This window comes from Babylonia areolata, chromosome 34, assembly GCF_041734735.1.
Source record: "Babylonia areolata isolate BAREFJ2019XMU chromosome 34, ASM4173473v1, whole genome shotgun sequence".
NCBI classification, from domain to species: domain Eukaryota; kingdom Metazoa; phylum Mollusca; class Gastropoda; order Neogastropoda; family Buccinidae; genus Babylonia; species Babylonia areolata.
The window spans coordinates 266714-289213 of NC_134909.1; the positions used below are offsets into that span (position 1 = coordinate 266714).

Here is a 22500-nt window from a genome sequence, read left to right on the forward strand (position 1 = left end):
TGTCGCATCCCGGTACGTCATTGGCTGAGAGCAAACTTGTGTTTCTGTTCCACAGTATTTAATTAATAGCTCTTTTGTTAGATCAGTAAACTACTAGTATTATATACTGGCAGAATCGTCTTAACTCCATCTTTAAATCTATTCCATCCTACGTGAAACTGATTTAACGCAGTTTGTAATTTTCAGCGACGAGCTCGTTAAAACTGACCCTGTTCAGGTGACTTAAATTAAGATTATAAATTCATCTTAAATAATCAACACTTCATTTTACACTCATTATAAAGTAGGCGTTGAGCTCTTTCTTTTGCAACTTATCCGATGCAAATCGGTTCAGTAATCATCTGTCACTGAACACCTTGTAACAAGCACAGTTCTCATCAGATTTCTTCAGATTAGTGACGATTTGGTTTGCAGCCCACGTGATTGTCTTTGTAGTTCGCCTAATTTGTATAAATTGGCCGAGCGGGTGATGAGTGGTCGTTTTGACCTTAAGGGTGTAGACGCCAATAGGTCGTTAAACTCCAATAGTAGATGAGTGGTCACTTCCACACCCGAGCCAGCCGCGGCCAGCACCTGCTCCCTTTGTCTCTTGCTGTGTAGTGGTCAGTGTCGTTCCCACAACAGCATCTCGCTACGTATGGCTGTAAGTACTATTGTGTAGAATGTGTTGACTTGTGCTTTAAAGGTATCCTTCGACACAGTACTTGTGTTCATATAAGTATGTTCAGTTGTTGCTTTGTTCAGTTAATTCTTTGTTTAGTTATGGCTTTGACATGTTAGGCACAGCTCGGCTATGATTGATCTAGAAAATCGCCATGTCGTCATATGTTCGTAGCAGTATTCCATTTGATTCTTTTTACGTCAGTCAATGACGTCTCGGGACACAAGAAAGTCTGTTCCAGAATGTTCTAGGGGATGACTCATTCTCTCTCATCTGCTGTCACTGAAGGTTAGGTTACTTATCCCCGCTTCAGCGGAGACGATTTAAATGTTGAGCGCAACCTTAGCTATGCTCATATTTGGCTTCGATGCAACGGATAACTTGTGTAAGTTCATTCACCACTTAATGGTTAAGCCATGATGGTGCTTCACTTACTCTCTGGTCTATCAGGTTGCCAGTATTATATCTAAGCCACTGATTCTCCATCTTGTTTACTATTCAGGTATTATCTTACATGCTGATCTCGGTTGTACTGCTACAGTGTGCTCAGTACTCTAAGATGTGTGTAGTATTCTGTTGAGGTGATTACAAGATAGTGTTTGATTAATATCAGTTATTGGTTAAAACCACCTGATATGTATCAGTCTGTTGATTGTAAGTTAGTTATCATGCTCTCTCCTATACGGCTTATTCCCGTATAGTGCTACATGATAAACTTTGCTTCATTTGAGTCACTTTGACACAGTATGAGCTTTTTGAGTCCAGACCAAGTAAGTCTTTCCAGCTCAGTTATCATGCTTTCTCCTATACGACATACTCCGGTATAGTGCCACATGATGATTGATTCATTTGAGTCGCTTTAAATTTAATACAGCTGAAATAGTTTTCCATGGATTAGGTTGTTTGGTTACTTTACTAATTAAGTATAACCCTAGACCTTTAGTTGCATGGTCTTGGGGACCAGGTGAAGAATAACAGACATGTTGCTTTAATGAGTTTACTGTGTATGTGTACTTGATAGTGAGTATATTTTATAAATTATATGTTAAATATTTTATGTACTAAGTTTGGGGTTTGATTTCCCATTTGGAGTTGATAGGATGAGTTTGTTGTATTTTGATAATTATGTTGTTATTATTTACTATAAGGTATGTTAGTATTAATGGTACTTGACTAAGGGAGTTGCATATAGTTGTTTTGGGCAAATACCAAACCCAGAGGTAGGCACAGCACTGTGTATGCTCCATGCTACCCACATCCATGAATGACTGACTTCCCACTTATGGTGCTTCCAGTGTTCATGTATTGTAGAATATGGTTTTTGTGTTTCGGTTTGGTTTTGTTTCCCTCCTTTATGCTTTGTTGATGCGGGTACTCTACCAGTCTTGGTCTTTGCCTCATGTATGTTCATTGTTATACATACATTCAACGTTGACATTGTATTTATGGCTTTTATTTGTTTGTGTCTTGCAGGCACTGTTTTCCTGTCATAGCTGTAGTAAATAAACAATTGAAAGGGCGTCCGCTTTCATATGCTCCTGCCTGCACGAGAACCTGCTATCTTTTACTACTGTTAATTCCTCATTCCACTCCAACCATACCCTTACCCCTATCTCCACTCCACTCCAACCCTACCCTTACCCCGAGACCATCACACATGAATTTTACATTTTGTGCGTTTTCACATTCATTGTTTAAACATGATTCTAGTGTTTTCCAAAAGTTATGTGTAACATCACAGTGCCAAAAAAAGATGGCGGATAGATTCTGTATGCATATTGCGAAAACTACACGTATCGTTGTCTGTAAGTTTCACTCTTTTTAATGACGTGTTTGTACCTATAATTCTTTGTACTATTATCATCTGGAACCATTTTAAATTCACATCGCTAAATTTATTCACTTTGCAAAATGTTTGTCTTCCAATCAATTTTTAAGGCCAGTTTTTCTTCCCATTTGTAGCAGCATTTAGGAGCTATATCATTTTCTTTTTATAAGTATATCATAATACAATTTTGTCCCTTTCGTGACAGAATGTAGCAATTGTACTGATTTTCGCATGTGTCTTACTGAATTACTATCAAGGCTGATGTTTATGTTTGTAATATACTTTTTTTTTGTTTTGATCTAACACAACTGTTGTAAGTTAAAAAAAAAAAAAAGGTTCTGAATTCGTATTTATCATTAAATTCTTCGTGTGTGAGAAATTCCCTATTTTCGTGCAGTAAGTGGAAGATACATGAGATGCCTTTTTCTAGCCAGTTTCTATGCAATAAAACTGTATTTCCAACTTTAATGTTGTGTTCAAAAATATTGGTTCAGCGTTAACTTCCTGACGATCTGAAAGAACAATGTTTTGAAAAAACTCTTTGTATGCATGCAACACTTGAATCCAGAATCTGTTTAAATTATCATGAATAGGTAAACAAGGGACATACAGATCAAGATTCTGTATTTTGGGATATATTGCCTGTATAATAGTTTTCCATTTATGGTTTGATGTTTTAATCTTGTGTAGCCAATTAAGTTTTAGACCTGTGATAAATTTCTTAATATCAAATAATCCTAATCAACCCATCTGTACATTTTACAGCTATTTTTATGTTAATGCGGTCTCGTTTTTTGTTCCAAATAAATTTGAAACATGTCATTTGAAGGTCGCTAATAAACGTATCAGGTGGGTTAGGTAGTAGCATCCATAAGTGAATAATCTTTCATAGAATAAGGGATTTTAACACAGCCACTCGTCCTAATGGAGTAATTAATCTTTTTATCTGTAGAGTGGATCTCCTTGGCGACATCATCTTTCAATAGGAAACCATGTAGAAACCTATCCATTTACAATAATGGTTGATTTTAATTTCTGATAATTTGTCTTCATAGTTTATCTCTTCACAATCTGACAGATCTACTGTTAACCATATTCCAAGTATTTTGAATTTTGACGGGTTCCATTCCATTTTTAAATGAGGTAAATATCTAAAGTTGCAATTTTTCATGCTGCCTAACCATATTGCTTGAGTATTTCCTGTATTCATAAATAAACCTGATTTCTTCCCAAAAGAGTCTATAGTTTCAATCATTTGTTCAAATGAAACGTGGTCACCTTTGGTCATCATTTGTGTATCATCTGCAAACTGTGCTGTTTTATGTTCTGTTCCATTAATTTATATTCCTTTGATCAACGGGTTTTCTCGTATCATTATTGCAAGTATTTCGGCACATAACAAAAATAAATAAGGTGAGAGGGGATCTCCTTGGCGACATCCTCTTTCGATAGGAAACCATGTAGAAGCCTGTCAATTTACAATAACTGTTGATTTTATGTTTTTATAGAAGATGTTGACCCAATTACAAAAATCCGATCCAAATCCAAAAGCTTTTAATACTTTCATTATAAATGACATAACAATAGAATCGAAAGCTTTTTCAAAATCAATGCAGAGGAGTAAACATGGCAATTTCTTACAGTTTAAAGAGTGGATTATATCAGCCTAATATTATCTCCTATGTATCTGTTTAGTATAAAACCTGACTGATCTTTACTTATAAGAGAGGACAGTACGACTTTTACTCTTGCTGCAATACAAGAAGAACCAATTTTGTAAACAATATTCAACAGTGAAATTGGTCTCCATTTTTTCACAAATTCCCTTGGTTTACCACCTTTTGGTATGCATGTAATAATTCCTTCTGTTTGAGTCGAAAACAGTTCACCATTCCTGAAACCTTCATTTAAAGACCTAACCACCAAATACGAATATTTTGGACTATGTCGAAAAAGAAAGAGAAGACATTGGGGTGTTCAGATAAAGTGTAGGCAGAAGGAAGAGGAGTCTTTTTGCAGTTCCAAGAAAATTTGACATGACAGAGTAAAGAGATTTGGTGGATGTGGCATCGAGAACTTGAGAAGAAAAGAAGTTTGTCTTTGCTGATGAGATCATATGTTTGACTTTATTTATTTGTTTTCGGAATATTTGATTGTGGACTTGCAGTTTTGTTGATCGCCATCGTCTTTCCAGTTGGCGACGTTTGCGTTTTGCAAGTCGAATGTCTTGTGTGTACCACGGGGCGGAGGGTCTGTCAGGGAGCATGCGGGTAGTGGGGGGTGCATGTTCATCCAGCAGTTGAGAGAGGACAGTGTTGTAATGTGTGGATACGTCGGTACAGGAAGAAATTTTGGAAAGGCGTTCAGCAGCTTGAGAAGAAAAAGTGTTAATGTTGATAGATTTCAGGTTGCGACGAGTAACAGATTTTTTGGTTGTGGTAGGTTTGAAGCAAGAATATAACAGCAGAATGGCTGGAAGAAAGTATGTCAGTTACAGTCACTGACGCAACCATGGCATCAAAGTCACGTGCGATGAGCCAGTCCAACGTATGTCCAGATTTGTAACGAACTGAGAAAGAGAATGACTGGACAGAGATAGACATAGACGTTTGACATCAGTGGAAGTCTGGTTGTCGAAATGAAAATTGAAATCTCCGAGGATAATAAGTTTGCCAGAACGAAGGTTGTAGTAATCAAGTAGTGTTCGGAACTCATCGTGAAACTGAGAAGATGTTAGGTTATTTTTACGACTAGGAGGAGGACGATAGAGACAACAGAAGATGATCGAGTGACCGGGAACTCTGAGAGTGACTTCTAGCATTTCGAAGGTATCATGTGGAAAGGCGTGGTTATGGGAGAAGGAGAGGGAAGACTCCAAGATATCTCTGTAGACAGTGGCGATGCCACCTCCACGAGACAACCGAGGAAGTGACATAGTTTTGTATCCAGGGGGGGTCAGTTGTTTAAGTTTGGGTTCGTGACCTTGTGACTTTAACCAGGTTTTGGTAAGAAATACGATATCAAAGTTTTTTTCAAAAATAAAATCAGAAATATAGTCAGTCTTTTGATCAGGGCAGACAGATTGAGCATTGAACAGACAGGCGTGAAAGAGATCAGAGGTAAGGAGAGAGGAATCTAATGGTGAAGCAGGTGAGTCAGGCAGACAGACAGTGGAAGAAGAAGATGGTGACTGAGCAGTGGAGGACAACGGGAAGGAAGAAAAAAGTCCGGGAGTTGAGACAGGTGTGGCAGGAGTAGGAAGCGGAGCAGAGGCTATCACTGGCACGGGGGATACATTACAGATCGGAATATTATTGTCATCAGAGGGGACAATGTCTCGGGAAGTAAAAATGTTAGCAGGAACACGTGTGTTGAGGTTGGAAGCAGCACAAACAGCGCCGCATAAAGTGGATCTGTCAACACACACAGGTGACACATCAGGGGTACTGTCAGTAGTGCTGACGTCACACACAGCGGGGACAACGTCAGAGCATATGCCAGACAGATCAGCAGATGTAATGGGAACCTTGATCAAATTACTACAGTTGACAGAAGGAGGTTTTGATTGGTAGGGGATTCTGTTGGGGGTCCGTACGGAAACGACAGTTTTGATGGGCTTTTGTTTTCTCTTTCCTGCTCGGCGAGTTCGTCTTCGCGGCAGGCAAGCGCCCATGCCTGTTCCTCGCAGGCGCACAACTGGTGGTGGTGTGTGTCCATCGAGATCGATGATGACCATCGTTGTCATCCAGCTGGGGGATGGGGGAAGGGTGGTGGTGGGGTGGGGGGGAGGATGCAAATGAATCTATCTGTGAATGCGCAGATGGCTGAATAGTCCAATCTGCGCACGAAATGTTCGCTGACAGTTTGGGCAGACAAAGACAGGCATACCATTGTCAGGGAGCTTGTTTGCCCGTGACTTTCTGGCCTGCCTCTTCTGAACAGCTGCAGCAGTCCTGTTGGCCTCGCACAACTTGGCGCCTTTGTGCACAGCAGCACGCCATTTGTCACGGTCCACTGCAGATTCCTCCCAGGAGTCAGGGTTGATATCAAACGCTTTCAGAGAGACTTTCAGAGTATCTCTGAAGCGCTTCTTCTGACCTCCGTGTGATCTCTTCCCTTGTTGCAGCTCGCCATAGAAGAGCCTTTTGGGCAGCCGATGGTCTGGCATGCGCGCCACGTGTCCAGCCCAGCGAAGCTGGGACTGCATCAGGATGGTGAAGATGCTGGGAAGGGTGGCTTTTGCGAGCACCTCTGTGTCTGGGGTCTTGTCTTGCCACTTGATGTTCAGTAGCTTCCTGAGGCATGTTGTGTGGAAGTGGTTCAGATTCTTGGCATGTCGTTGGTACACTGTCCAAGTTTCGCAGGCGTACAGTAGTGTGGGGAGAACTACTGCTCTGTAGACCTTTAGCTTGGTCTCAAGACTAATGCCTCTTCTGTTCCAGACATTTGCACTGAGTCTACCAAAAGTTGCGCTTGCTCTTGCAATCCTGACGTTCACTTCATCGTCGATGGTCGCATTTCGTGACAGTGTGCTGCCAAGGTATGTGAACCGCTCCACCGCACTGAGTCTCTGACCGTTGACTGTGATGTTCGGCTCAACGTAGGGTTTCCCTGGGGCTGGCTGATGGAGAACTTCAGTTTTCCTCGTGCTGATGGTAAGGCCGAAGTTCCTGCTGGCAGTGGCAAACTTGTCAACGCTGAGTTGCATGTCAGCTTCAGATCCAGCGTTGAGGGCACAATCATCAGCAAACAAAAAGTCTCTGATGATGTCTGTCATGACCTTCGTTTTTGCTTGAAGCCTTCTGAGGTTAAACAACTTACCATCTGTTCGGTACTTTAGGCCAATTCCAACATCGCCATCTCTGAAGGCATCAGTAAGCATTGCAGAGAACATGAGGCTGAACAGCGTTGGAGCCAGGACGCAGCCTTGCTTGACACCATTTGTGACAGCAAAAGGAGCAGATGTTTCGCCTTTGTCCTGGACTCGAGCCTGCATGCCTTCATGGAATTGGCTGACCAAGGAAATAAATTTCCGAGGGCATCCGTACTTGGCCATGATCTTCCACAGTCCCTCTCTACTCACGGTGTCGAAGGCCTTAGTGAGGTCGACATAGGTGGAGAACAGATCAGCATTTTGCTCCTGACATTTCTCTTGCAGCTGCCTTGCAGCAAACACCATGTCGGTGGTTCCGCGCTCTTTCCGGAATCCACATTGGCTCTCAGGCAAATGACCTTGGTCAAGGTGTGCTGTGAGGCGGTTTAGTAGGATCCTGGCAAGTATCTTGCCTGCGATGGAGAGCAAGGAAATGCCCCGATGGTTATCACAGGCTTGCCGGTTCCCCTTTCGCTTGTACAAGTGAATGATAGATGCATCTTTGAAATCCTGGGGGATTGTCTCTTCTTTCCACATGAGTGAGTACAGCTGATGGAGCTTCTCAGTCAGCACAGTGCCTCCATCCTTGTAGACCTCTGCTGGTATGGAGTCTGAGCCAGGTGCTTTGCCACTGGATAGCAGACGAATTGCTTTCTGGGTCTCAAGAGGTGTTGGCGGATCGTCCAGTGCTTCGTTGATGGGGACTTGTGGGAGACGGTCTATGGCTTCATCATTTATGGAGGAAGGGCGATTTAAGACACTGTTGAAGTGCTCAGCCCAGCGTTCGAGAATTTTCTCCTTCTCGGTGATCAAGGTATTCCCATCTGCACTGAGGAGGGGGGATGATCCTGAGGATGTGGGGCCGTAGACTTCTTTTAAGGCATCATAGAACCTCTTCATATCGTGCCTGTCAGCATATCCCTAGATCTCATCAGCTTTGTCACTCAGCCACTTATCCTGCATCTGGCGTAATTTTTGCTGAACAGTCCTGCGGATGGCATCGTACACATCCTTTTTTGATGTGGACTTTGGGTTGCTCAGGTAGGCTTGATGCAGACGGCGTTTCTCATCCAGAAGTTGCTTGATTTCATCACAGTTTTCATCAAACCAGTCTTTGTGCTTTCTGGACATGGGTCCCAGGGTCTCTGAAGCTGTACTATAGATCAGCTCACGCAGGGTCCTCCAGTCAGACTCCACATTCTGGTTGTCCAGAGAGGCGGATTCCAGACGATCTTCCAGCAGCTCCACAAAGGACTGTTTGATGGTGATGTTTTTCAGCTTAGCGATGTTGAGCCGTTTTGGAGCCTTCTGGCCTTGGGGGCGTCTCTTGGGTTGGATTCGAATATTCAGCTTCGAGACTACAAGGCGATGGTCTGTCCAACACTCGGCGCCACACATGGTCTTTGTTACACGTACATCTTGCCTATCCCTTTTCCTGACGATGACATAATCGATGAGATGCCAATGCTTTGAGCGAGGGTGCATCCATGACGTCCTGTTACGGGTAGGGAGGCAGAAAACTGTGTTGGTTATCAGCAGTTCGTGCTCTGCACAGGTCTGAAGCAAAAGCAATCCATTTGGGTTGCAGTGGCCCACACCGTGCTTTCCAATCACTCCATCCCAGGAGATGTAGTCAGAGCCAACTCTAGCATTGAAGTCCCCAAGAATGATGAGCTTGTCTGCTTTAGGGATAGCAGCAATGACAGAGTGAAGGTCCTCGTAGAACTTCGCCTTCACTTCATCCGGGTTGGTCATGGTTGGGGCGTAGGCACTGACAATGGTGAGGTGCTTCTGGCCAGATGCCAGTGGGAGTTTCATGGTCATAAGCCTATCGTTGACTCCCTTTGGGATTCCAGCTAGCTTGCTGACAAGTGCTGTTTTTACTGCAAAACCAACGCCAGCCTCACGTCGCTCTTCGCTTCCTCGTCCACTCCAGAAGAAGGTGTAACCAGATCCCCGTTCACAGAGCTGGCCTTCACCTGCAAGCCGAGTCTCACTCAAGGCTGCGATGTCAATGTTGTATCTGGCGAGTTCGGATGCAACTAGTGCCGTTCTCCTTTGGGGTCTGTCCGCGTTATCTCTGTCCAGGAGAGTCCTTATGTTCCAAGCACCAATGGTGAGAGGAACGATCCTTGCTTTTTTCTTTTCTTTCTTGTTGTTTCGACCGCTGATGTAGGGTCCCCGCCAGCCGCGGTATGCTGGCCAGGGTGATATGGAGCAGGCAATTTTTAGGGCACCTTTTCTAGCCCCTTCCTCATGCCAGGGAGGTGAGCAGTGCATTCCTAAAGAGGGCTGCTCAGACGCTCAGACGGCTGCCGAGCTCCATCGCTGCTCCTGTCGACGAAGAACGACCCTATGGCCTGAGCCGCCTGCGTGCAGGTCTGCGACTGCGACTGCCAGTGTACCCACACCTGTCGTTTCGTCGCTCGCCTGTCGCCACAGGACTTGGGGGTGATGAAATGATGAAGGATGAAAGGTCATTTTGGATGACTGATGACTTGCGCGATGAGTTTGTTTAAAGTGAAGAGGAGTTGCGCAACGTCAACCTCACTCTCTCGTCCGGGTCCACCAATTTCCAGTGGCAAGACTAAGTCGAGACGACTGGAGGATGAGCACGGATGCAGTGGATGACCAAGATATCCTTTCGGTGTCTCATCTTGCTCTCTGCACTCCACAGTGCGTTGCTGTAACCGCCTTCCTCTCCGTTGAACCGATAGGTTTCTTCCGCAGATTCTGCCGGATCCAGACTTCGCATGCATGGGTAGACACACCCCGGGGGCCAACTGCGTGTGGCATGCACACAGCACAGTGGAGCTAGATGGCCGTCGGTGGCTCTCCTGAGCCAACGCCCTTTTATGGATCTCCATAAGGGTGTCTAGCCACCCGCCTCACCAGTCCCGGAAGGGAGCGGTGGGAGTGCCGGTTTAGTCGCCGGCAACCCGACCCTGAACAGGTTGTACTGGATTACAGGTTACCAGTAGCAGATCTAATGACCTAACCTGACCTGCGCACAACTAGGTCAGGGGTCAAAGGTGCAGGCTCGATCGCAAACAGTTCAGCGTGTGAGTACAGAACAAAGGGAGGGACGTTGCGCTCACCTTGACAGTTTCAGTTTCAGTAGCTCAAGGAGGCGTCACTGCGCTCGGACAAATCCATATACGCTACACCACATCTGCCAAGTAGCAGCGTAACCCAACGTGCTTTGTCAGGCCTTGAGAAAAAAACAAATAAAAATAAAATGAAATGATGAAAAAAATTTAAGTAATGAAAAATAAGATAAGTAAATAAATAAAAAAAAGAAAAAGAAAAAGACAACGATGATGATAAATAAGCAAATAAATGTTAAAAAAAGAGAAAAAAAAGTAGACACACATTCACACATACACACACATATGCATAACAGATATGCACCAAACATGCAGTTTCACAGATATGAAAGCACAGTCAAATACACATAAACGTACATGAGCCCCAACACACACACACACACACACACGCACACCCACCTTACCCTGCACCCCCTCTACCCCCCTCCACACACTCATTTCTAGGCTACGTATCGCAGCTTCCATGGCACACACACACACACACACACACACACACGCACACACACACACACACGCACACACACACACACATACGCCCATGTCCCCGACCCCCATCCCCACACACATACACACAAAGATATATGTATATATATATATATGCACACCCGCACGTTCCAGTATTCCGTTGCTCCCACAGTGTAGGCATGCATACACACACATACCTCATCCTCCATTCCCCCTTTCATGCAAGACTTAGGGCCGCTCCCTCTCTCTACCTTTATCTCTTTGAGGCGATCGGTGGTGTGATGGCCTTGTACCTGTTCTTTTTGATATTCTTGGACTTTTCTGAGGATTTCCGATTTTCCTAGATGTAGGCCGCTCGTTGTTGCGTTACCAGCAAGTCTGTCAGCTCGCTCATTTCCCTTAACACCTGCATGTCCCGGGCAGTATGACCATGTAAGCTTTTTAATCTGAAAGTTGCACATTGCCTTATGCCACTCTGGGCTTCCCATTCCATTTTCAGTTTTCTGTATGAGGTTCTCATCGACTCACCTTGACAAAAGCTGCCCACCTGTCCACTACCACTGAACGTTACGTTTTGCACGTGTACAGGTGTGTTGAAGGGAGAGATGAATGGCAGGCCGGCGCAGTTCCAAACTGACAGGAAAGCAGAAAAAGAAACCCAGAACACAGCCAGTCTGATGTAGATCGGGGCACACACACACATCTATTGTTGGAAGGGATCCATGATGAACCACTCCGCAGAATTTAATTACACAACACTGAATAGAACCAACACAGTAACACCAAAATGTGGAGAGCTGGAATCACTCAGCCTGTTAGGCGTGCGACCTTCACCCCATGTATTGCACTGAATGGTGATCAGGTGTTTCAGTGTGCATGGTCCAGCAAAACAGAAAGTAGTGAGATGTCATCACCCATTTCTCACACAGGCTTCCCTATCCACCTGTCCTCTTTTCATCACTTGACAACGGGCCTGTGGTTCGAAACGTCGTATCCCACTAAACAAAGAGGATTCATCTACCACCAAAAAGTTGTTTTTTTAATTTAATTTTTTTTTTTTTTGTTTATAAACTTTAGTTTTTTGTTCAGAAAGTTACAGTTCATGCGTGGAACAGGTCATGTTTTCACTTCACAACCTACTGTTGGGATTCGTTGAGAATTGCTGTGAGCCACTTAGCAGATGATGTTTTCGAAGACGCCACATTTGTTCACTTCACGTTGCGTCGATTTTATTAACACATAAGTCCTTCGATGAATTTTTGAGTCACACACACCACAGAATGAAACATCATCAATTAAAATATTCGACAGAAAGCCTGAACTTTAATAAAAAATAACATTTTTCTAACTTTAAGTCGGAAACCTGCCTAAATTCGAAGAATCGATGGGACCCAGCTAAAGTCGTAACTTACAGAGGGTAACCAGTAAAACCGTTGAAAACCGACTATATTCATACGCTATTTTGATTCAGAAGGTCCAGGAGAGACGATGAAAGTCTGTTTACTGCTTCTTTCTGAATATTACTCACAGACCGGAATTTCCACGTCTTCGTTGCTTTCAGCATGCAACTGAAATAGGGCAAAACAGTGGAGTATTTTTCTACATGGTTTTGACAGGAATGCACCTGAAAACATTGAAAATTCTACAGATCCAGGCTGTTTTGTGCAAAGATACTCACCGACAACAAAGATAAAACTTCGAAGATGCGATATCTAAAAAACAAAACAAAACAAAACAAAAAACAAAAACAAAACAAGAATCCGATTCTCATGATCTTGACCCTGAGCACTTGTTCTCGTGCACAGCTAAGAATCGCTGGATGCGACTTTATCCGGCTTTTCGCGTCACATCTTGTCCTGGTCCAAGACCTTCAGCTTGATCTACATGGTAAATAAGAAGAATGGGAGTGTACCTGGAACAGTTTGAGTGGTATGCCTGTTTTGAGGATTTCATTTTTCTAGGACACTACACATGCTCTTGCTGGACTGCTGAGGGACTGACCAGAATGGCAGCTCTGCACTGTGTTCCGTAAAGTAGTGAAAACCTGACTTTGTGACTCTTCCGCAAACGACAATGAAGTACCCCCCACCCCCCGACCCCCCACCAAGCCCCCCTCCCCCCAAAAAAACAAAACAAAGCAAAACAACAACAACAAAACAAAACAACAAACAGCTTGCCATCTGTTCGGTACTTTAGGCCGATTCCAACATCGCCATCTCTGAAGGCATGCAGCAAACACCATGTCGGTGGTTCCGCGCTCTTTCCGGAATCCACATTGGCTCTCAGGCAAATGACCTTGGTCAAGGTGTGCTGTGAGGCGGTTACGTAGGATCCTGGCAAGTATCTTGCCTGCGATGGAGAGCAAGGAAATGCCCCGATGGTTATCACAGGCTTGCTGGTTCCCCTTTCGCTTGTACAAGTGAATGATAGATGCATCTTTGAAATCCTGGGGGATCGTCTCTTCTTTCCACATGAGTGAGTACAGCTGATGAAGCTTCTCAGTCAGCACAGTGCCTCCATCCTTGTAGACCTCTGCTGGTATGGAGTCTGAGCCAGGTGCTTTGCCACTGGATAGCAGACGGATTGCTTTCTGGGTCTCAAGAAGTGTTGGTGGATCGTCCAGTGCTTCGTTGGTGGGGACTTGTGGGAGACGGTCTATGGCTTCATCATTTATGGAGGAAGGGCGATTTAAGACACTGTTGAAGTGCTGAGCCCATCGTTCGAGAATGTTCTCCTTCTCGGTGATCAAGGTATTCCCATCTGCACTGAGGAGGGGGGATGATCCTGAGGATGTGGGGGCCGTAGACTTCTTTTAAGGCATCATAGAACCTCTTCATATCATGCCTGTCAGCATATCCCTAGATCTCGTCAGCTTTGTCACTCAGCCACTTATCCTGCATCTGGCGTAACTTTTGCTGAACAGTCCTGTGGATGGCATCGTACGCATCCTTTTTTGATGTGGACTTTGGGTTGCTCAGGTGGGCTTGATGCAGACGGCGTTTCTCATCCAGAAGCTGCTTGATTTCATCACAGTTTTCATCAAACCAGTCTTTGTGCTTTCTGGTCATGGGTCCCAGGGTCTCTGAAGCTGTACTATAGATCAGCTCACGCAGGGTCCTCCAGTCAGACTCCACATTCTGGTTGTCCAGAGAGGCGGATTCCAGACGATCTTCCAGCAGCTCCACAAAGGACTGTTTGATGGTGATGCTTTTCAGCTTAGCGATGTCGAGCCGTTTTGGAGCCTTCTGGCCTTGGGGGCGTCTCTTGGGTTGGATTCGAATATTCAGCTTCGAGACTACAAGGCGATGGTCTGTCCAACACTCGGCACCGCACATGGTCTTTGTTACACGTACATCTTGCCTATCCCTTTTCCTGACGATGACATAATCGATGAGATGCCAATGCTTTGAGCGAGGGTGCATCCATGACGTCCTGTTACGGGTAGGGAGGCAGAAAACTGTGTTGGTTATCAGCAGTTCGTGCTCTGCACAGGTCTGAAGCAAAAGCAATCCATTTGGGTTGCAGTGGCCCACACCGTGCTTTCCAATCACTCCATCCCAGGAGATGTAGTCAGAGCCAACTCTAGCACTGAAGTCCCCAAGAATGATGAGCTTGTCTGCTTTAGGGATAGCAGCAATGACAGAGTGAAGGTCCTCGTAGAACTTCGCCTTCACTTCATCCGGGTTGGTCATGGTTGGGGTGCAGGCACTGACAATGGTGAGGTGCTTCTGGCCAGATGCCAGTGGGAGTTTCATGGTCATAAGCCTATCGTTGACTCCCTTTGGGATTCCAGCTATCTTGCTGACAAGTGCTGTTTTTACTGCAAAACCAACGCCAGCCTCACGTCGCTCTTCGCTTCCTCGTCCACTCCAGAAGAAGGTGTAACCAGATCCCCGTTCACAGAGCTCGCCTTCGCCTGCAAGCCAAGTCTCACTCAAGGCTGCGATGTCGATGTTGTATCTGGCGAGTTCGGATGCAACTAGTGCTGTTCTCCTTTGGGGTCTGTCCGCGTTATCTCTGTCCAGGCGAGTCCTTATGTTCCAAGCACCAATGGTGAGAGGAACGATCCTTGTTTTTTTCTTTTCTTTCTCTTTGTTTCGACCGCTGATGTAGGGTCCCCGCCAGCCGCGGTATGCTGGCCAGGGTGATATGGAGCAGGCAATTTTTAGGGCACCTTTTCTAGCCCCTTCCTCATGCCAGGGAGGTGAGCAGTGCATTCCTAAAGAGGGCTGCTCAGACGGCTGCCGAGCTCCATCGCTGCTCCTGTCGACGAAGAACGACCCTATGGCCTGAGCCGCCTGCGTGCAGGTCTGCGGCTGTGACTGCCAGTGTACCCACACCTGTCGTTTCGTCGCTCGCCTGTCGCCACAGGACTTGGTGGTGATGAAATGATGAAGGATGAAAGGTCATTTTGGATGACTGATGACTTGCGCGATGAGTTTGTTTAAAGTGAAGAGGAGTTGCGCAACGTCAACCTCACTCTCTCGTCCGGGTCCATCAATTTCCAGTGGCAAGACTAAGTCGAGACGACTGGAGGATGAGCACGGATGCAGTGGACCAAAATATCCTTTCGGTGTCTCATCTTGCTCTCTGCACTCCACAGTGCGTTGCTGTAACCGCCTTCCTCTCCGTTGAACCGATAGGTTTCTTCCGCAGATTCTGCCGGATCCAGACTTCGCATGCATGGGTAGACACACCCCGGGGGCCAACTGCGTGTGGCATGCACACAGCACAGTGGAGCTAGATGGCCGTCGGTGGCTCTCCTGAGCCGACGCCCTTTTATGGATCTCCATAAGGGTGTCTAGCCACCCGCCTCACCAGTCCCAGAAGGGAGCGGTGGAAGTGCCGGTTTAGTCGTTGGCAACCCGACCCTGAACAGGTTGTACTGGATTACAGGTTACCAGTAGCAGATCTAATGACCTGACCTGAACTTGGTACAGTTAGAGAGCAACTGTAGTTCATGTTGCATTTACACAAATCTCCAGTCAGTCAGTTGCAAGATATTGGTTTGGAGAAGAGATAAATCCAGGCGCCTGTGTTTCTTCCCTCATAACGCTCAGTCTTTACGCGATCCCCACCCCCACCCTCCCCATTTAAAAAAAATCTTTTTTCTTTTTTTTCTTTCTTTTTTTAAATGAAAAAGTGTGTGTGTGTGTCGTTCGTGTTTGTGTTCAGTTTGCCTACGATTTTTGTGCATGCATCAGAGAGCCAGACAGAGGAGTATAGGGACGGAAGTGGAGCAGGATGTCCTGGTGTACACTGTCCTACATTCATTGTGATGTCAACGAGACACACAGTGGGTGTTTCACAATGCATCCCTTTCATAGCTAACTGTCTGTAAAGCACGGAGAGAGAGAGAGAAAAACAGACAGAAAGACTGTCAGACATTTCCTAGTGAACGAATGGACAAGCAAGAATGCAGACGGGCAGACAGAAAGTAAGACAGACAGCCAGAAGACAGTCGACAGCCAAAAGAAAGCCAGTCCAAAAACCAACAAAAAACAAAGAAACAAACAACAACAACACACAAAACAACAACAACAACAACAACAACAACAACACACACACACACACACACACACACACATGCACACACTTACACACACACACTTACACACACACACACACACACACACACACACACACACACACACAGAGGTTTATAGAGAGACACACAGAAACACATATCAATGTCGTTCTTTGTCCAGCCTGAAATATAATGGTATGGTCCCCACTCCCACCACTCTGCCATCTCCACCCCTTACACCTGTCCTTCCTACACCCACACCTGGATCATGTGTGTGTGTGTGTGTGTGTGTGTGTGGTCGCGCGCATGTCTGCGTATGTGTGTACAGGGGTGTGCATGTGTTCAGGAGGAAATCAGGTTAGACTTTCAAACTGAAATCAGTTTACATAACTGATACTTCACAGTGTTTCTATCGCTTCATGTTTGTGAAGGTACACCAGACACGTGAAGGTACACCAGACACGTGAAGGCGTGTCACACTACAAGTGCGGGACCCAGGCTTCAGGTTGGGTGGTGGGTAAGGTGGAGGGGCTGCAACGGGGGACAGGTGGGGAGGTGGGTGGAGTGCAGGTACAGAGAGAGGGGGTCGGTAATAAGGGGGCAGACCATTGAGCTGGCAAGTGGCTGTGTGAGTCTAGCTGGTTCAAGCTGGTTAATATTCATGATCTTCACACCGTTAGCACATTGGATGTGTGGTTGGGTCACTGCATGGAGGCGTGGCTTGGCTGCACACTATATACTGCCTGACGTGGTGAGAGCAGGGTGCAGACACCTCATGAGACGACAGTCCGTGTGCTGTATTGTGTGAACCTGAACACTTACCTCTACCTTGCTGTCGTCACAGAACTGGTACCTGTGCGGTCATCACCTGTTCCCAGAACAGATACCTGTGTTGTCATCACCTGTTCCCAGAACAGATACCTGTGCTGTCATCACCTGTTCACAGAACAGATACCTGTACTGTCATCACCTGTTCCCACAGATACCTGTACTGTCATCACCTGTTCCCAGAACAGATACCTGTACTGTCATCACCTGTTCCCAGAACAGATACCTGTACTGTCATCACCTGTTCCCACAGATACCTGTACTGTCATCACCTGTTCCCAGAACAGATACCTGTACTGTCATCACCTGTTCCCAGAACAGATACCTGTGCTGTCATCACCTGTTCCCAGAACTGATTGCAGTGTGCAGTTTTGCCTTCATTTCTCAACAGAGCAGGTAACAATGTGTGGTGCTATTTCATGTCATATTTACCATGTTACTGCCTTTCCTTGACATATCATGGATCTTTTCCGTCTTCCTTTGCCTTGGCAAACATTCCATTTCCTGGCAAACTTCCCATTTCCTGGCAAACTTCCCATTTCCTTGTTTCGTCTGCCTTGCCTTGCCTTGTCCTGCCTTGGTTTGGTTTTGTGCTCCCTTGCCTTGCCTTGTTCTGTGTTGGTATGTCCTGCTTTACTTTGTCTTGTCTTGTCTTGTTTCACCTGTTTTTTGTTTAACTTGCCTAGTTTTGATGAAGAGCTGTGCTCTCTCTCTTTCTCTCTCTCTCTCTCTCTCTCTCACACACACACACACACACATTACACACACACAGACAGACACACACACACGCGCGCGTGCGTGCACACACACACACACACACACACACACACACACATCTCACACAAGCACACACACAAATACACACACACACATACACACACACACACACACACACACACACACACACCCCACAAGCACACACACACATACGCACACCCCTCCCACCCCCACCATCCCCGACACTCTGCTCAACAGAAGACATAGTACCCCTTCCTTTCCCACCTAAACAGCAGTACCTGTATGGACAAGTATGGGAGAGAGAGAGACTTGCACAGCTGGCGTGTATACATAATTTTTGAATGGCAATTCTCTCTCTCTCTCTCAACCCCCCCCCCCCCCCCCCCCCCCCCCCCCCCGCCTCCACATACACTTCTTTTCATGGGGTGACCACACACTGGACACATATGAACAACTGGAAAAGAAAAGACACAGAACTGTTTACTGCAAAACGTAATGATGTCATGTGGGGTGACTTCTATGCCCAAACAGTTATGCTGGAAGAACAGAGAGAATAACTTGTATAACACTCCATATAACTACATTTGTGACTCTTCACTTGGGGGCAAGCTGCTGTGATGTGAGCTGTACAAATGGCCCCAACAGCTGGTGAAAAAAGAAAAAAGAAAACACACAGCCCAGTCGGATGACCAGTATTCCCAATGAAGGGAAGCTCTCACTCCCACAGAATTGATGTTGATTCAAATCAAGCTTCAATGCTCTCTGCATTGGACAGGGGCAATGTGCCTTGGGCGATTCCCTCTCGACAGGGAACCCCCGTCCTACCCCAGGACATGGAACAAGTTCCCCTCTTCATCCATGGCTGGTCTTTTGAACTAGGAGTGACCAAGCTCTTCGATGAGATGAATTTCTCAGCAGTTTCAATGGGCACTAACAAAAAGTAAGTTTTAAAAATCCAGCAAACACTCGCATAAACGAAATCGGGGCTGAGGAGTTCACATTTTAACTCCACCTTCTCCACCATGAAAAATCAACAACAAACAAAATCCGGATACACAGAGACAACTTCAAAATGCCTTGCCTATGGCTGCCTTCACACTGGGCAGTAGAAACCACTTCTCAACTGATCCGTGGTTATTGATAAACCCAAAAGTTGCTTGGATTAACTTTGACATTTTCAGCTCTTAGTTAGATTATCCAACGTTATGGGAAAGCCACGGCAAACTGAACTTCATATAATGTCAATGATAATCATAATACTAATACTAATAATCATAATGGATCATAGAGCGTATTTTTTTCTCCAGAAATACTGCTCTGAGCGCTTTACATTTCCTTGCCCACACCCTCCTCACCCCTTTCCCCTCCACAACCTCCCCCCCACACAGACATAGACAGGTAATGGTGAATGGAACTAATTCTTCACAATTGAAGATAAGCTGATTTGCAAATGCTAGAAATGTGTTGCCGAAAGGACTGTTGTCAGGAGTGATACCAAGGCAACTCACTGATTGTGAGACAGAGTTAGCAGTGTTGACTGACACCAAGGCAACTCACTGATTGGGAGACAGGGATAGCAGTGTTGACTGACACCAAGGCTCTACACTGATTAGGAGACAGGGATAGCAGTGTTGACTGACACCAAGGCAACTCACTGATTGGGAGACAGGGATAGCTGTGTTGACTGACACCAAGGCTAGACACTGATTGGGAGACAGAGATAGCAGTGTTGACTGACACCAAGGCAACTCACTGATTGGGAGACAGAGATAGCAGTGTTGACTGACACCAAGGCAACTCACTGATTGGGAGACAGGGATAGCTGTGTTGACTGACACCAAGGCTCTACACTGATTGGGAGACAGGGATAGCTGTGTTGACTGACACCAAGGCAACTCACTGATTGGGAGACAGGAATAGCTGTGTTATTCACCAAACGAGAATAAGGGAGAGACGGGTGGTTAACAAATTCTCAGGACAGGCAACATATTGGTGAGAGTAAAGAAACGAAACAGGCTTTTATAAACCTTCACACAGAACATATAGGGGAACATCATTGTTCAAAAATCAACAACGCCCCCCCCCCCCCCCCCCCCCCCCCTTTCCCCTGGTCCCCACTTTGGTCACACGTAGTGTGGCATTCTGTAATGACGATCGGTGTGATCTCGTTTGCTGACAGTTTACATATTCATGCCACGTTGCAATGAGGAAGGTGGCAGAATGGTTAAGACGCTCGTCCACAAAAACAGTGTCCGTGGGGGTCCGGGTCTGAATCCCGCTCTCTCCCTTTCTCCCAAGTGTGACTGGAACATCACACTGAGCGTCTGGTCATCATGATGAGACGATAATTCGGTCTGGTCATTATGATGAGACGATAATTCGGTCTGGTCATCATGATGAGACGATAATTCGGTCTGGTCATCATGATGAGACGATAATTCGGTCTGGTCATTATGATGAGACGATAATTCGGTCTGGTCATCATGATGAGACGATAATTCTCTCTGGTCATTATGATGAGACGATAATTCGGTCTGGTCATTATGATGAGACGATAATTCTCTCTGGTCATTATGATGAGACGATAATTCGGTCTGGTCATTATGATGAGACGATAATTCTCTCTGGTCATTATGATGAGACGATAATTCTCTCTGGTCATTATGATGAGACGATAATTCGGTCTGGTCATTATGATGAGACGATAATTCGGTCTAGTCGTTCTGGCGAGATGATAAACCGACGTCCCATGTGCAACACGCACTTGGCGAAATGAAAAAGAATCCATGGCAAAGAGAGTGTTGTCCTCTGGCAAAATTCTGTAGAAGAAATCTTCTCGGATAGGTACACAAATATATATATGCATGCACTCAAGGCCTGGTTAAGTGCGTTGGGTTATGCTGCTGGTCAGGCATCTGCCTAGCAGATGTAGTGTAGCGTATATGGACTTACCTGAACACAGTGACACCACCTTGAGATATAAAACAAACTGTGCAATGAAATGTCGTCATTTGTGTGTACAGTTGTTGGTGAGATATAAAACTGAAACTGTGCAATGAAATGTCGTCATTTGTGTGTACAGTTGTTGGTGGGACTAGGTTGGTCAATTCTGTCACGTGATCTACGTATACACGATGGGGGTCGGGAAGTTCATGATACCTAAAAGATTATCACTGATGGATTTGGTTTCAGCATCTCACAAACAGGCAAACTCAAATATAAAAGTAATGGTGGCAAGGCTGGTATAGGCTGATAGAGGTGTGTGTCATGGATCACTGTGGCAAGGCTGGTATAGGCTGATAGAGGTGTGTGTCATGGATCACTGTGGGAAGGCTGGTATAGGCTGATAGAGGTGTGTGTCATGGATCACTGTGACAAGGCTGGTATAGGCTGATAGAGGTGTGTGTCATGGATCACTGTGGGAAGGCTGATAGAGGTGTGTGTCATGGATCACTGTGACAAGGCTGGTATAGGCTGATAGAGGTGTGTGTAACTGGCCACTCGTCCCAGTGGACGGCAGGCATCATTACTGTGCTCTGTGGCTTAGAGCTGTCACTTCAAGTGTTCCTTGGTGATGGCATTCATTTCATCACAGGTCAGCATGTTGTTGGTCTGCTTCTTCTGGGCTCCTTCCTTTGGACCCCTCCCCCCCCCCCCCCCTCTCTCTCTCTGTCTCTATATGTCACCCACTTTCTCTCTTTGTCCACCCCCTCTCTTTATCTTACTCTTTCTTTCTCTCTCTCTTTCTCTGTGTCTCTATATGTCACCCACTTTCTCTCTTTGTCCACCCCCTCTCTTTATCTTACTCTTTCTTTCTCTCCCTCTCTTTCTTTCCCTCTCTTACTTTCCCTCTCTTTCTTTCTATGAGAAACTCACTGAAGTGTCAGCTTTTGCACAGAAGAACCAAGGTTAGCAATGACTGTGGTGAAGGTGTTTAGCTTCTTGGTACAGGAGAACTCCAATTTCTGGAACGAATAAATGCGTTCCAGCTCCCCCACTCTTTGTGACACATGTGGCACAGTCATCCGTGACACCATGGGTTCAGCCATCTTGTGGGGAACAGTGACAGATGAAGTCCATGGCTGGGTGTCTGACTGCATGCCTTGTGTGTGTGTGTCAAAGGGGTGCTGAAGTAGATGGCAGGGAACATCTGATGTTTCCTGTCGCTGTGTCAGTGTTGGTGACCACACTGAATGGCGGTGAGAAATGTGTGTTTGTTTGGCGGAGATTCCAAGGACACAGACCCACAATCATAGGCCTAAGGCAATACCATCTACATCACCATTACTCTCATCATCGTCGTCCTCGTCGTTGTCAGTATCGGAGGTCGTCATTCCTTCAGCATTAGAATAAAAGTCCAGTCAGACATGACTTAATTTCTTGCACCACCTCCACCACTACCACCACCCCACCACCACCACTACCACCACCTCCACCACTACCACCACGACCACCACTACCACTGCCACCACA

General features: G+C 45.7%; 1 protein-coding gene and 1 long non-coding RNA gene across 3 annotated transcripts in view; one reads left to right on the plus strand and one right to left on the minus strand.

Moving 5' to 3' along the window:
- Positions 1 to 22500, minus strand: part of LOC143277353 (uncharacterized) — a 610653-nt gene that overhangs the window by 39993 nt on the left and 548160 nt on the right. The window lies entirely within an intron of this gene.
- LOC143277321 (uncharacterized) overlaps positions 17545 to 22500 on the plus strand; it is a 29467-nt gene continuing 24511 nt past the window's right edge. For both annotated transcript variants that reach the window (XR_013053729.1, XR_013053730.1), the window contains exon 1: positions 17545 to 17685. This is a non-coding gene — a long non-coding RNA (uncharacterized LOC143277321). The remainder of the gene's footprint in view (positions 17686 to 22500) is intronic.